This window comes from Helianthus annuus, chromosome 9 (assembly GCF_002127325.2).
Source record: "Helianthus annuus cultivar XRQ/B chromosome 9, HanXRQr2.0-SUNRISE, whole genome shotgun sequence".
Classification (NCBI taxonomy): domain Eukaryota; kingdom Viridiplantae; phylum Streptophyta; class Magnoliopsida; order Asterales; family Asteraceae; genus Helianthus; species Helianthus annuus.
In genome coordinates, this window is record NC_035441.2 from 156,268,915 (window position 1) to 156,283,490 (window position 14,576).

Sequence of the window (14,576 nt, forward strand, 5' to 3'; positions counted from 1 at the left end):
CTTCATAAAAACATGACAAGCCGAGCACGAGCCCAGTTGAGCTCGGCCCGGCTCGTTTACACCCGTAGTACTAATGATTTAGTCTTAGGTTCATAAGATATAGAAGTCATTGTTTAATTATGGTGCGATTTCTCAAGAGGAAAGGGGTTGAACTACTTTTTTCGTAGGAGTCTTCTAATTCACCAAGGTATGTTTTAGATAAGTTTTTTGTTGTTTTATTTAATGATTAGGAGAAATCGAAATTGGGAAGGTTTGAACTTTGATGGTTTTTTGTTGTTACTTTACTTACTTGTGATGGTTTTTTTATTAGTTTTATCAGTTCTAGAATATTTAACTTAAACTTGAATAAGTTAAACATCATAAAACGAATGTAGAACACATTCTGATTTTGAATTAATAGTAAAAGATTAACCTTTAACAGAGGTGAAAACTAGATTGAAACTTGAAAGTCGTATAGAATTCAGTTACGAAACTTGATTGCAAGGTTGGAACAAGTTTTGGATCTGATACTCTAATCGTTAATGTAATTTTAGGAGAAGTCGAGGTATATCTATATATATATATATATATATATAAATGAGATGTGATTTGGGCTAGGTGGCATTGGATTTGGGACATTTTTGCTGATGTGGCAACTTATATTTTTGAGTTTAGGAGGGAATTCTCAAATGCCTTCATCATTCACGATTTTAACAAAAAAGTGGCGGGATCCGGCTGTGATTCAGGTCACCCAATATTAAAAAACGGATCCTATATATTATCTTTACCAGACCACCATATCTCATAACCTCACTTTTCACAAACCCTACATACCATTTCCTAAATCTGCTTCTTCGTTTTTCAGAGATTCATCGTCCTTAGGTATGTTATTATGCCATTCCTTCTTTGTTTTCGTATTGTTAATCTAATACATATTTGATTTTTTTCGATTTCATCAACTATCTTACATATTCAGATGAGATTCATAAGGACGACAATGTTTTGATGCTTTCTTCATCTTCATGTAAATGCTATTTGTTTCATGTTTCCAGATTTGAAGAGATCGATTTGTTTGCTGTTTAATAATGATTTACGATGTGTTTTGTCATATCTAGGGTTTGCTTGTGGTCTTTCGTATCCGTCAAAACCCTAATCGACCGGAGAAATCATCAAAAGTTCTTCACAATATGGTTAGTTTCTTCTCTCAATTTTGTTATTCAATCATCTTTCATCCACATTCAATTTTACAAACCCTAAAGCTCATCTACGGTTTCATCTGTAATTAGATCTTATACTGTTTATTTATGTTATTAGATCTTATAGGAACTTTTTTTTGTTCAAAACCCATTCGGCAGATCTTAATCATTTTCGTTGTTATTTGTTTGTAGATCGTTCCACATAATTTGCAGGTATGTAATTTATATTAGATTGTTATTTATTGTAAATGTTTAATGTGAATTTTTGATGATTTTTATGTTTTTTTTTGTTGATCGAACCTGTTATATGTAAGTTTAATCAACAATCTATAAAAAATTTGTTCTTCATCTCCTTCTCCGCCGATGCTTATTGTTTGATTTTTTTTCCGTTGTTTGTTGGTTGTTTGTTGATGATGATTTTGCATTATCCGATTCCAGTCATATGAAATGATATTTTGTTGATGTTTTGATTTTGTTCTCATGTTACTCATATTTTTATTTACAGTCTTTTAGTTTGTTGTTGATGATGATATGTTTTGATTGTGTCCGATGTTTTTTGATTGTGTTGATGAAGATTTACAGTGGTCTAATATTTTTTCATCCGGTATAATGTTTTTGCCTTCGGAATATTGATTTTGTTTCTAAAAAATAAATATTTTTTATTTTTTTTAAACCGTTTCTTTTTATTTTTGGATTTGGAAGTTTCTCAATTGATTAAATTATCTTTTAAAGCTTACTGATTGTTGATTTAGGAATATTGATTGTTTTTCTATAAATACTTTACCGTTTTATTTTTTTAAAAACCTTCATATATATTTTTCAGATATGCATCCCTTGCACAACAGTCCTTCATTTTTAAAGCTTATTGATGAAGATGACCTGATATTTTTGGTACGTTTATGTGTATTCTAATTACTAATCATATTTTAAGTAAACTGATATTTATCTTTTTTTTATTTTGTTTTAAACTTATAGCAAATAAATGGTGATTTATATTTAGTATGATAATTTATGGCATTGGATGTTAGTGATATAATTTTCAGAATTCAAATTTTAAATTTTAAATTTTGAGGTTTCTATTTTAAATTTTAAATTTAAAATTTTGAGCAATTTTAAATTTCGTTAGTGATTTATTTTTAGTATGATAATTTTGCGGAATTAAGGTTTCTGTTTCTATAAATAAATGTTGTTACGTTTTTTGAAACCTCAAATTTAAAATTTTAAGGTTTCTATTTATATTTCCGGAATTTAAATTTTAAATTTACAATTTTGAGCAATTTTAAATTTCGTTAGTGATTTATTTTTAGTATGATTATTTTCCGGAATTAGGGTTTCTATTTCTATTTCCAGAATTCAAATTTTAAATTTAAAATTTTGAGCAATTTTAAATTTCGTTAATGATTTTTTTTGAAACCTCAAATTTAAATTTTAGTGATTTATTTTTAGTATGATAATTTTTCCGGAATTAAGTAAATTTTAAATTTAAAAGTTTTCCATTAATGTGTTTCATTTTAAATTTCGAATCTGTAAATTGAATTTAAATTTGAAAGGTTAGACTTTCCGAATAAGTTTGCTTGATTTACGGGATTGGATATTAGTGATTTGATTTTCAGATTTTAAATTTTAAATTTTGAAGTCAATCATTATTTTAAATTTAAATTTTGAAGTAAACCATTATTGTGTTTGATTTTAAATTTTGTATGCTTTGAAATCTTGATGTTTTTTTATGAGATGCTTTGACTATATTATTTGTAATTTTAGGGATGCTTCGAGTCTTTGACTATTGTTTTTGTACTCGAGTTGCATATCTCACAAACTTTTTGTGTTTTGTAATTTTAGATGAAGAGCTTCTTTCAGACTCATTCCCCTACAAGGAACTATTGAATGGGTTCCTATGAGAAGTTGAAGAAAAGGTATATCTTGCACTGTTTTATGAGTTATAATTTTTTGTATTTTAGTTATAATTTTATATTTAATTAGTTTTTAATTCTTTAAAGATGTCTTTAATTTCTTTTTAAATCTGTTTTTGTTTCTATAAATAGATTAGTGTTGTTAAAGATGATTTTTGTATTCGAAATTATGATTCGGTTTCTGTAAATAGACTTTGTTTCTATAAATAGATTACCGTTATATTTTTTTTAAACAATGGTTACTTCTTTGCAGTCATGGATAATGAAAACAATGCTCCTTCGTTATTAAAGTCGATTGAGGACTATGATCCTATATTTTTCGAATTGTTCGTCGACCAAAAACAGGTTAGTTCAGTTTTGTTGGTGTTGTTTGTTTTTTTATATGTATAGTCTTTCTTTTTTATTTTTGTCTTTAGGTGTTAATTTGAAATTTTATGTGATTATCTTTTGAAGTTCTTATGGTTTGTTTTGTGAGTTATAATTTTTTGTATTTAGTTATGATTTTTGTACTTAGTTAATTGTTAATTCTTTAAAGATGTCTTTAATTTCTTTTTAAAGTTGTTTTTGTTTCTATAAATAGATTAGTGTTGTTAAAGATGATTTTTGTATTCGAAATTATGATTCGGTTTATGTAAATAGACTTTGTTTCTATAAATAGATTACCGTTATATTTTTTTTTAAAACAATGGTTACTTCCATTGCAGTTATGGATCATGAAAACAACGCTCCTTCATTGTTAAAGTTGATTGGGGACTATGATCCTATATTTTTGGTATGTTTCTTAAGTTTTCAGTTTTGTGCACACAATAAGTTATTGCAACTTATATGTTTTTTTTTTGTTTCGATTGATAGGAAATACCATATGATTTTGCAACCTTATTGTGGGGAGAACAACTTTCATATGTCAATGTCTTAAAATTATTGATGATGATTTATCGTGAGTCATTGAGTTATAATTTTTGTATTTAGTTAGCTGTTAATTCTTTAAAGATGCCTTTGATTTCAATTTTAAAGTTGTTTTTGTTTCTATAAACAGATTACTGTTGTTAAAGATTATTTTTGTATTCGGAATTATGATTCGGTTTCTGTAAATAGACTTTGTTTCTATAAATATATTACCATTATATATTTTTTAAAACAATGGTTACTTCCTTTGCAGTTATGGATCCTAAAAACAACTCTCATTCGTTGTTAAAGTTAATTGAGGAATATGATCCTATATTTTTGGTATGTTTCCTTAGTGATTTGATTTTTAAATTTTAAATTTTGAAATGAATCATTATTTTAAATTTAAATTTGAAAGTTTTCCATTTATGTGTTTGATTTTAAATTTCGAATATGTAAATTGAATTTAAATTTGAAAGGTTAGACTTTCCTAATAAGTTTGCTTGATTTACGGGATTGGATATTAGTGATTTGATTTTCAGATTTTAAATTTTAAATTTTGAAGTCAATCATTATTTTAAATTTAAATTTTGAAGTAAACCATTATTGTGTTTGATTTTAAATTTTGAATGCTTTGAAATCCTGATGTTTTTTTATGAGATACTTTGACTATATTATTTGTAATTTTAGGGATGTGCTTTTATTTTGATTCATTAGGTGTTTATTTTGGATGGTCCGGAGTTTTTGGCTGCAACTATGTTGGACAGAGATATGCTTGCTATTGCTGTAAATTGGTACCATGTCGGTTGGTTTTGCTTGGTAAGGTTAGACTTTCCTAATAAGTTTGCTTGATTTACGGGATTAGATATTAGTGATTTGATTTTTAGATTTTAAATTTTAAATTTTGAAGTTAATCATTATTCTAAATTTAAATTTTGAAATAAACCATTATTGTGTTTGATTTTAAATTTTCAATTTCGAAGTCAATTATTATGTTAAATTTAAATTTGAAAGTTTGCCATTAATGTGTTTGATTTTAAATTTCGAATCTGTAAATTGAATTTAAATTTGAAAAGTTAGTCTTTCCTAATAAGTTTGCTTGATTTACGGGATTGGATATTAGTATACTTTGTTTATTGGGTTTTAACTAATAATTTAATTGACTCGGTTGTTAGATTTGTGACGATGCGTCGGACAAACAACATTGGGAAAATATACAGCCTTGAGCCTTGGTAAGTTAACACATTAGTTAAGGTTATGATGTTTTTTCATGGCACCGACACATTATTGAGTAGTAGCGCATTAGGTTAGTGATATTAAAATTTGTGCCTTGAGAAATTTTGTATATTGATTGATGTTTGAAATTGATTGTGAGGTCTTTGATTGTGCATTGTATTGCTGATTGATGTATGAGATTTTGTTGATTGGCATAAGGTATTAGATAAGATGTGTTTGAAGTTGTGAAGATGAATAAGTGAGACATGTGTAGTAGATATTAGTGAGTGCACAACACATTAGTTAGGGTTTTGAATTATTGCTACAGGTTAGTGATGTTAGAGATTGTGTTATGAGAAATGTGTAGATTGAATTATGTCTGTGTTTGATTGTGACACCTTTGATTGTGCATGAAATTGCTGGTTATATGAGATTTTGTTGATTGTAGACAAATAAGTTTGAACAGAACTTATTAGATTTGAAAGTTTGCCATTAATGTGTTTGATTTTAAATTTCGAAACTGTAAATTGAATTTAAATTTGAAAGGTTAGACTTTCCTAATAAGTTTGATTGATTTACGGGATTGGATATTAGTGATTTGATTTTCAGATTTTAAATTTTAAATTTTGAAGTCAATCATTATTTTAAATTTAAATTTTGAAGTAATGGCAATCTGAGTCTGATTTTTTTCGTGATTAATATCCGCTTGAGTAACCCAATCTGAGTCTGATTTTTTTCGTTAACGATTCTCGTAAACTTTCCCGATTTGGGTTTTCTGCAAGGCTAATCATCTAAATTAATTTGTTATTTTTATGGTTTACCATTGCATAAGTTAGTATAATTTGTTGACAAAGTTTTGTTTTGTGGGATAGCAGTCATAAATTGAGTAATATTTAAGGTTTATGTGTTTCTATTTTGATTCATTAAATAAGATGTGTTTGAGTAATATTCAAGGTTTATGTATATATGAGATTTTGTTGATTGGCATAAGGTGTCAGATAAGATGTGTTTGAAGTTGTGAAGATGAATAAGTGAGACATGTGTAGCAGATATTAGTGAGTGCACAACACATTAGTTAGGGTTTTGAATTATTGCTACAGGTTAGTGATGTTAGAGATTGTGTTTTGAGAAATGTGTAGATTGAATTATGTTTGTGTTTGATTGTGACACCTTTGATTGTGCATGAAATTGCTGGTTATATGAGATTTTGTTGATTGTAGACAAATAAGTTTGAACAATTAGATTCACATTTAAGTATAAAAAATGAGAGGTTGTTATAATCTGAATTATATTCTGAACGAAAAACTGAAAGGAAAAGGAAAAAAATAATAATTTAACACAGAGAAAAGAGGATAGAGAGAGAGAGTTGCCACATTTTTAAAACCAAAAATATAAGGTAACCATGCATCTAAAATCTACTATACTTTTTAATAATATTTTGTGGAAAATGGACTATATTGGGTAGGTAGTCAAACATGGTTTTTAGGGTCAAAACGGCTGTGTTGGGTTGACTCGGGACACTTTTATGAAAAACTTAATGTTTCTGACCTTAATAAATCATTTTTGTAGATGACCAATGTATATCTCTATTTGAAGAATCTCCAAAGATCCAGAGCCGATTGTTTCATAGCGCTGTGAAGTTGCGTTAAACATACTGGATTTTGAACGATCCGACAAACCATTCGAGGTACTTGGAAGATTAAGTCTCTTATCTGGGTGGTTGTTACAGGTTTAGGATGTTAAAGGATTTTGGATGTACTATGCGATGTCGATGATGCAGAGATGTTGGTGAAGCTCAGGTTAACAACTTCATGTGTATATTTTAATGAATAAAGTTTTTGTTGTTTATATTTTCTAATTTAAACTTTTAATTAACTTCTAAATTTAATTAAATGAGTCTGTTTTGCAGGTTCGAACAACTTCATGTGTATATTTTATTATAAAAAATAAAAGTTTTTTTTTGTTTCATGGGTCGTTCAGAGAGGCAAGTTTCTGCCTCCGGTTCTTGCCCGAAGTTTCTGACCTTACTCGCAACCCATTGACTACAACTTTCAATTCAAAACAATTATAAAAAAATTACGTTTGAAAACATGTATTTTTATTTTATTTAATGACATAACTCGATTAATATAAAGTAAATTTTTCTACCCGCGAAGTTCGCGGGTGATAACCTAGTAAATATAATATAGTAGATGATCAATATAAATGTATACAAGTATATCGATTGTATAAATATCTAAATTGGGATTTTAATGAGACTTTGAATATGTACGCATATACATAATACTAAAAGCACATACAAAACAAAAGTCCAAGAGGTGCACAACCAAGTTTTTCAAGTTTTTCAAGGTTGGATTCATCGGGATTTTAATACGAGCTTGAATGTTGTTTCGGTTTTTTCAGGTTAACCCGAATCACCTATATCCATTAACCAAACCATTTGAGGTCAATCAGGTTTGCTATAGATCGGGTTCGGGTAATTCTGGTTGTATGTTTTGTCGGATCAGGTGGTATCAGGTCGGGTTCGGGTTTCGGATAAAATGATTACCGTGGTTGTTAATGTTTCTTTTTTGTGCTATTTGCGTAGAAACTACGGGTAATTTTGGTTGATTGAGTAGTTTAAAACAATTCGGGTTGTATGTTTTGTCGGATCAGGTGGCATTAGACCTCTAACGACTCTTATCTCTCCCATGATGAACCCCGCTATTCTCCCTAAAGAATACTGAAGGCCTCATAGCCAAAAGTTTTACACAGCCAATGGAAAATCCTTCAAGATAAAAAAAAAATAAGTGTCCTAGTCTACTTAAGGCTATTTCCATCATGCACAGTCAAACACAGATTCTTAGGATCAGACTCTCATGGAAAAGACCTACTACTTGGTTTTGATATCCTATAACGACTAAGAGACTTGAGATATGGAGAAGAAGGTCTTAGATAAAAAAAAATTCACAAACCCATGGGTTTCTTTCCCGAGACTTTACATGGTCTCTCCCATTTCACTTGACATCATTAAAGAGCAAATAATCGAGTCATCATGTGCCTTAATCCATACAGGATTTCTAACAAAACACAAATCACCATTATGGCTAAATTCATCATTCTTTGTCTCATTACCGTTTAAACAAAATGAAGACATAAACCCGACAAAAGCCAGTCACCCAGGAATGAATCATGATTCAAGAATGCCAGACGTTGATAAACCAAGACTTAATCGAGCCAACGACATCTCAATGGGCATGTGAAGCTTTTTATGTAAATAAACGGAGTGAACAGGTCCGGGGAAAAGTACGGCTAGTGATAAACTGTCAATCGCTAAACCATTTTTTTAGCTGATGATAAATTCCCCCTACCTCAAAAGAAATCCCTTTTCCAATCAGTGGTAAACGCCAAAATCTTATCAAAATTTGATCTGAAGGCGGGTTTTTAGCAACTAGGGATCAAACCAGAAGACAGGCCAAAAACGGCTTTCTGCATCCCAAACCGCCATTACCAATGGAAGGTGATGCCATTTGGTTTAAAAAAAACGCTCCGTCTATTTTCCAAAAGGCAATGGTGCGGATCTTTGCACCAATCCTTGATAATGCCCTAATATACATTGATGATATACTCTTGTGTTCTGAAGATGAAAACTCGCATATAGAATTACTCACAAAATTTCACTCTATAGTAAAGCATGCTCTCAGAAAAGAAAATGAAACTAAGAGTCACATCCATTAATTTTTTTTAGGCATGTACCACACATCTCCCAAGAACTCCATCGTTTCCCAGATAAGCTAAGCTGAAGTCACAAAAAGAGGTACAACAGTTTCTTGCCTTAGTCAATTATATGGTTGATTTTCTGCCAAGATTGTCAAGTCACATAGTACACATGTTCCCCATGTTAAAAAAGAATCCGCCAGCATGGTCAGAAAAGCAAACGCAAGCTGTAAAAGAAATAAAGCAACTTGCTGATGTGATGCCTCCTTTAAAGATTCCTACAACAACCGACAAACGAATCTTACAGACAGATGCCAGCGATGAACATTGGGCAGCAGTACTTATTATAGAAGATGATGAAGGTGTCAGAACAATAAGTGGATACAAAAGTGGCACGTTTAAAGAATCAGATAAACATTATCACTCCACATACAAAGAAATCTTAGCTGTAAAGAAAGGAATTGAAAATTTTCAATTCCATCTAGTCGGCTACAGTTTCTTGATTGAAAACATGTCCTCTTTTCCAAAAATGCTTGAATTCAAAAGAAAGATGCTGCCAAAACCACAATTATTACAATGGGCGAATTAATTTTCCCAATGGACATTTACTATTAAGCATATGAAAGGCAAGGACAATATCCTTGCAGATTTCTTGTCCAGACCAAAGGCCTATAAATACAAAGGCTCTAACATGGTTCAGCATTACCACTCTCGCTACAAAGACATCTTACCAGCAGTCTTCATGATGGACGCCGCTAGCTCTAAAACCCCAGATGAAGCCATTCCACTTGATCAAGACTTTCCTCACTATCACTTTGAGACACCATGGCTTGTTTATGAAAGGTTTAGTCTTTCACCTAAACTATCCTTTCATGAATGTCTTTCATATACGAGATTTACACAAACTAGCAAAAGAAGCACTATGTTTCTTCTGGTAACTCTTTGAAGCTTTTACCATTGCCATGTCTTTCAACCCCGCCAAATTACTGCAATACCTGATTGACTGCTAGTTTGGTCAATTATCCAAAGAACAAAAATATACGCTCACCCTACTCCAATGGTTTCTCCCACCCACCAATGTACTGGACAGATGGCTGCAGCAAACAAAAAGTATTGCGTAGTTATGTTACATTACACCTACATCAATTCCCCAAGACGAAAAAGCAGCCATTTATCATGCCCCCTTTTGCTTCATCCATGCATGGGTCAGTTATAAACCCTCAAACTTTTTCTTCAAACTCTTTCACGAACAAGAATGGATGAACGTCTGAAAATGTTTAGCTGCTGCAAATGGTTTCAAACCAGAAGATATGCCCAAGGAAGTCCTAGATGGTGTAAATACATGGAAAATGAAGACCCACACTCGAAAATATGGGATGATACTCACAGAGAATATATCCGGACGCATATTACCAAAGGTGTCACCATGCTCACAAATGACGAACTAGATGTATGGGATTATGAGAAAGAATCAGGTTTAGACCCAGCAGTGGATCCGGATTCAGAATAAATGAAGAAGATCTGTTTGTCCTTTAGTTTACTAATGGTGTGCTTAGGATTAAATAAAGCTTTATTCACTCTTAAAGTAATGTAAGCACTTATGTCATGTATTTTGTTATTTTCCTATATATTTTCTATGTATTATTAGGTGTGATGTCATGGATGATGTAATCAAGCCTTTCCTTGGCATGGATATTTTCTATGTATTATTAGACTCTTTCTGAGTCCTTTTGAGTCCAAACCCTTGAGTCTTTTATGTTTATCACCCTAGTCACTCTTATTGGCCTTATATAGATCAGCCATACACTCCCCCCCCCCCCCACCACATCCTTTTATGTTTACCACCCTAGTCACTCTTACTAGTCTTATATAGATCAGCCATAAAGTAAAACAATTAGTAAGTTCTGCGTCAAACCCAGTTGTCAAAGAGTTTGTGCAAACCTCCAAGTTTGATTCACACCAAATCCTAGCAACAGCCTCCGAACGCCTCGTCCCTCTCACCCTCTCCTCAGATATTCCAAGGATCTGTCTATCCCAAGGATATACCCATATCCATTTTGGTGCCATAAGACTAGCCCTAACCTTCCACGGAATAAAAGGACTACATGCGCTCTCTCGTATCGCCCTAGTCGACACTAGATTTGTGGAGTACTAGCACGCCTACATTGGTACTATCTAAACCACGTTAAACGCCGGAACCGTCTTCGTCACCTTCTACCCCAACTTCAATATGCCTCTCAATGATCCTTCATTGTTGACAGCCTTGAAAGCCCAGATTCAGATAGGTGGAACGCCGTAGGTCAACACCTTTCAGGCCACTTTTCACTAAAAGATGGCATATCGTGTCCAAAACCACTCTTTGGACATCATGGTTCCCTGATCGCAGGATAACTCTGGCGATGCTCTACTCAAGGACATCGACTCCAACGCCACACCAACCTGCACATATGTTCCAAAACAGTTATCCAAAGAAGAACTTATAAAGCTTATACCTGGAAAAAGGGTAAGTAACTATGAACAGATGCACCAAGCACCGGTTCAGACAACCACAACCCCTGAGTTTGTCCGCCATCAGGATGGACAACTTGAGGTTCGGTTTGCAAAACAAGACTGAAGAGAAATTTTCTCAACGGTAAGCATGATCCAACCGGTAGAGGAACCACACTTCCCGTTCGATGTCTGCAACTGCCATGAATGCCAGGACGATGCATATCAACTTGAGTATAAAGAGGAAACCAAAAACAAAAAGAAAAAAGGATCCTAAAATGCCCTAAAGAAAAGATACGAAGCCGGAGATCCAAATGTTGGTCTGCTTGGAGAACCGTCAGGAAAGTTTGACTACTATGTCTTGTATGGTGATTCAAAAGCATAACCCAAACAGACAAAACCACCCAAACCGAGACGTCCACCTACCCAGTTAAACGGATGCTTTATGCTCGGAACAACACCTCCAGCCCCCACCTCCCCAGAGTACCAAGTTGAATTTCCACCCTTAACCTCTTTCGAACATACACAACAAAAAACCAAACATAGCTGGAAAATCAAAAACCCAACAACCATTAGTGCAACCGGTATGCCTGAATCAATAACAGCTGCTGAAGCCACCCTGAACTCGCAAAGTGAAAATGTTGTTGCCCAAAACAGTGCCCTCAACACCATCCTAGCTCAACAAGACAATATCACGAAAGCTCATGAAGATTTAACAAGCAGAGTTCAAGGCCTAGAAGGTATCATCTTTGAGATCAAGGCTAAAATCCTTGAGCTACATCATCAACTTCTCCAGCTAGTACACAACTCCCCAGGGCCAAAGAGTCCACAAGGTCTTCACCAAAAAAAAAAAAGCTAAGATGAAATTCCTCAAAGGGCAGCTCACAGACCTTGAGAGACAACACAAGCAGCAGAGAGTCTCCACCTATGTTGATGACCCATGGAGACTGCCAATTTGTGTGAACATCCTTTGGTCCCCAACCATTACCGGCACCACCATTCCTACAAACCCCCCCCCCCCTAAACCTCTGGTCAAAAGAACAAGCAAAGATCAAGACTAGAAAAGCTTCACCAACAAGGAGTACGTCCTCTAAAAGTATTAATAAAATGGCGTCCTCAAGCAGAGGAAAAGAGCCATCAGGGAGTAAACAAAAGATCAATGACAGTGTCATGATGACCTCCATAAAAGCTCCCAATGAATTGCTTACAAAAGAAAATGGCATCTCCTCGTTCTAGCAAGCTTTGACTAAAAAGAGCAGCAAAGAATGCATGCCAACGGTCGCTCTGGTGATAGCTCCACTAAGATGATACATCATCGGTGTCTGAAGAAAGCTCCACCTCCCAATTCTATGAAGAAGTTCCCCCAACAGATGAATTTGAGCATCTGCTCATGAACGAAGACGCTACTGAAAAGGCTTATGTTTATGACATTGACGATGAAGCATCCCAAACATCACCACAGACAAATGAAAGGGCTCCTCCAAACACAGATTCAAAGCAACAGTTCACCTTTGACAATATTCCTCCAGTAAAATGGCGTGACTTAAGCATTGAGATGTTGACCTGGTGCACAGTTGAACTCCAATACTATAGCATTGACATGGTCATCAAACTTTTCTTGGCGAGGCAAACAAACATCCTAAAAAGCAAAAACCTAGAAGAATTCATAAACTCAATCTACTATGAATTCATTGGAATCTGCAGAGAAGAGTTCTTAAAAATGAAATGTTGAGTTCTTAAAAATGAAATGTTGCTCCTTCTATCCAAAAGATCTCGAAAAACACTATAACAAAATGTACCGGATTCGTTGTGGCAGGAATCTGCAGAGAGGGAGTCACATCATTATTTTGCTTTTGCTTTGTGACATCTTTTGCTTTTTTAGGCTGAGACGGAGGATTTGTTTTAGGTGATAGGGTCCCTTTTTCTTTAAATTGTTTTGTCAGGGAATCTACCACGTGATTCTTCAGGCTAGGACACTGTTTGTGTTTTTGTGATTTTTGCCTTTTCCAGTACATTGTCGGCGTCGGTGACTGGTAGTCGTGAGTATTTTGAGGAACTTCTTCCATCATGTAGATCTGCAATGGCTCTTCTTCAGATTCAGACGTTTCACTTGTTTCTGATTCATCACTGGAGCTATAGGATATGGTGCATATCATTCTTTTCCTTGGTTCATCGTCTAGAGAATATAGTGATTCTATATCAGAAATGTCTACTGGTTCAATCTTGTTGATGGCTTCAAGAAGTGCTTGGGTCTTTCTTTTGTCTTTACAGTCTTTTGCAAAGTGACCTTCCTTGTTACAGACATAGCATCGATTTGTGTTCCGAACTCTTTTTGATTTTTTGTTTAGGAACTTCCATCTTCTTTGAGAGTTATTTTTTCTCATCTTTGAATAGTAGTCACCGAATTGTTTAAACTGGACAAATTTGGATTTTTTTTGTGGGGCTTCGAGCAACTACATGAAGAATCATCTTTGCACTTTATTTTTAAGTGTTTGTCATTGCACGCAGACCCGAGTCGTCTCCCGGTTTTTTCAAATTCAACCAAAAACTGTTTTTGGTTGCATAGCTTTGTTAAGGCGTTCATGACTAGTTGGTAAAGACCACCAAGGGAAGCTTGAGCAACCGTCATATTTTTGGTTTCTAAAGCTCTGTAAGCCTCATTTGAGTGGGACTCTAGGAAGGAGTTCAGGAACACTTGTTTTAAGATTCACATTATCAATGCCATGAAGACATTAAAATCTTTCAGACATTCTGTTGTAGTGTTTTTCGAGATCTTTTGGACGGAAGGAGCAACATTTCCTTTTTATGAACTATTCTCGGGCTCAGATCGTATGATCTAAGGGGTTTCCAATCAATTCATAGTAGATTGCGTTTATAATTTCTTCTGGGTTTTTGCTTTTTAGGATGTTTGTTTGCCTATATTCGCCAAGACTTATGTACCAGTCCCGAAGTCGTCCTTGACACCTCGCCAAGAAACGTCTGATAACCATGTCGATGCTATAGTATTGGAGTTCGACTGTGCACCAGGTCAAAATCTCAATACTTCGGTCACGCCATTTTGCTAGTGGAATTTCGTCAAAGGTGAACTGTTGCTTTGAATCTGTGTTTGGAGGAGCCCTTTCATTTGTCTGTGGTGATGTTTGGGATGCTTCATTGTCAATGTCAGAAACATAAGCCTTTTCAGTAGCATCTTCGTTCATGAACAGAT

General features: G+C 33.7%; 3 long non-coding RNA genes across 3 annotated transcripts; all 3 read left to right on the forward strand.

Moving 5' to 3' along the window:
• The first annotated feature begins 765 nt into the window (after positions 1-765).
• LOC110918512 lies at positions 766-1,140 on the forward strand. Its single transcript, XR_002581386.2, has 3 exons — positions 766-861; positions 956-1,003; positions 1,095-1,140. It is a non-coding gene; the product is annotated as an uncharacterized LOC110918512 (long non-coding RNA).
• A 1,872-nt stretch (positions 1,141-3,012) lies between these two features.
• LOC110917098 lies at positions 3,013-3,823 on the forward strand. The gene is made up of 3 exons (XR_002580332.2): positions 3,013-3,088; positions 3,339-3,430; positions 3,790-3,823. It is a non-coding gene; the product is annotated as an uncharacterized LOC110917098 (long non-coding RNA).
• A 3,125-nt stretch (positions 3,824-6,948) lies between these two features.
• On the forward strand, positions 6,949-7,276 carry LOC110918412. The gene is made up of 2 exons (XR_002581283.2): positions 6,949-6,984; positions 7,095-7,276. It is a non-coding gene; the product is annotated as an uncharacterized LOC110918412 (long non-coding RNA).
• Positions 7,277-14,576: the final 7,300 nt, after the last annotated feature.